The sequence below is a fragment of the Moschus berezovskii genome, chromosome 14 (assembly GCF_049115385.1).
Source record: "Moschus berezovskii isolate FMDL1 chromosome 14, NW_MosBer_1.0, whole genome shotgun sequence".
NCBI lineage: Eukaryota > Metazoa > Chordata > Mammalia > Artiodactyla > Moschidae > Moschus > Moschus berezovskii.
Genome location: NC_142473.1, coordinates 54,578,221 through 54,580,199, shown reverse-complemented (window position 1 = coordinate 54,580,199; position 1,979 = coordinate 54,578,221). Strand labels below are relative to the sequence as shown.

General features: G+C 49.1%; 1 pseudogene; it reads left to right on the top strand.

Moving 5' to 3' along the window:
- Window positions 1-1,107: 1,107 nt before the first annotated feature.
- LOC129554018 (RNA polymerase II subunit A C-terminal domain phosphatase SSU72 like protein 3 pseudogene) lies at window positions 1,108-1,695 on the top strand (annotated as a pseudogene).
- The last annotated feature ends 284 nt before the right edge of the window (window positions 1,696-1,979 follow it).

Sequence of the window (1,979 nt, the reverse complement as noted above, 5' to 3'; positions counted from 1 at the left end):
ACAAAAGAAATGGAATTTAAAATTACTATATTTCAATATAGAGTGTTCAGACAGAGCTGTACTTGAAAACATGGGAAAGCCATGGAGATGGCTTGAGTCCATGGAGAAGCATCATGAATTCAAGAAAATCACATGGAGGATGTGTGTGTTCTTGAAACTCCTGCAACACTAACAGGAGGGATGTTTTCCAAACAGTTGCTTTGTACACTGGTGAATGTTGTTATTATTTATGGCCAAAATTGTGTGTTTCCCCTGTAATTTAACAAAGTTACAATTCTAGATTATCAACTGAGGGAAATAAATATGAAAAAACTATTGCAATTTTATGTGTAATGAATTAACTATAAGTCTGAAAACTTCAAACATACTTTCCACATGCATGTTCTCAGGTCACTAGAGAGAATGATGACAAACTTGAAAGTAGTCTGGACAAGTCTAATATCCTTAGTGAAGTGAAGTGAAGTCACTCAGTCATGTCTGACTCTTTGCGACCCCATGAACTGTAGCCCACCAGGCTCCTCCGTCCCTGGGATTCTCTAGGCAGGAGTATTGGAGTGGGTTGCCATTTCCTTCTCCAGGAGAATTTCCCAACCCAGGGATCGAAACCCGGTCTCCTGTATTGCAGGCAGACGCTTTACCATCTGAGCCACCAGGGCCCCTTGCAAATGTGACCCAGAGGATGAAGCAGAGACTACAAAACACTCCCACCCAGGAGCCAGACCAGGGTGGAGAGCAGACCTTCAGGTGATTGAATTACCAAATTGAGCCTCATATAGACAGGCATGTACAGGGTTAACTGTACCTGGCAAATGACTCTGGGGTTTCAAAAGAGCCAGATAGGCACCTCCTGGCAATCAAATTGGATTGGATCACCGGGTTGCTCTGGTCACTCCATTGGGTCCACTATCTAAATCCAATCACTCAAGCCAATCACCAATCAAGAAGTCTCCATCCACCTTGGGCCCATGCCTCCATATAAAGGCCTTCTATGTTCTCTGATTCAAATACTCATTACAAAACTGGACCCAGCCGGTCATCTCCCTGGCCTTCAGAGTCCCCCTCAGATCCTGAAGTCCTCCTGTCCAGCTGGAGTCCCAAGAGGCTGCCGCCATGCCCTCCTCCCCGCTCAGGGTGGCTGTGGTCTGCATGAGCAACGTCAACAGGAGCATGGAAGCCCACCGTGTCCTCAAGAAGAATGGGTTTCATGTCAGGTCTTTTGGAGCCGGCTCCCACGTGAGGCTCCCAGGAGGGGCACGCAACCCACCCATGCTCTATGACTTCTCCACATCCTATAAGAAGATGCACAGCGACCTCTCCTCTAAAGACCAAAAGCACTACAAAAGGAATGGAATCTTACACATCCTGAAAAGAAATGAGAGGATCAAGCCTGGCCCAGAAAGATTTCAAGAGTGCCCAGATCCCTTTGACGTCATCTTCACCTGTGGGGAGAGGGCCTATAACCGGGTGGTGGCCGACCTGTGCGCCAGGGATCAGGAGACCTGGCAGCCTGTGCCGGTCGTCAATGTGGACATAGACGACACCCTGGAGGCAGCCAGCCTTGGAGCCTCGATCATCTGTGAGCTCTGCCAGGGGCTCCAGGAGGCAGACAACATACAAAGTCGTCTGGCCGAGCTGCTCCAGGCAGCGAAGGAGAAAACAGGAAGGAGCTTTCTGCACACGGTGTGCTTCTACTAAGGAAGCATCTTGGCTGGTTTCAGCTCCTTTGTTGGTAAGAACTCGTGCCTGGACTCTTGGGCTACTGGGTATTTTCTGGGAGAGGCTTCTTCAAAGCTGTTTCTGCTCAAGGCCCTCTATGTGTGATTTATTGTCAGGTACACCCCACCCAGTGAAGGAGGTGGAGGAGGAGAGCATCGCGTGGCACAGGGAACACGGAACAGCGGTAGACATGCCAACCCTTCCAATGTGGGGAATGATGGTGTGGAACTGGACCTGGAAGGAAGAACTCAGTGCTTACAGGG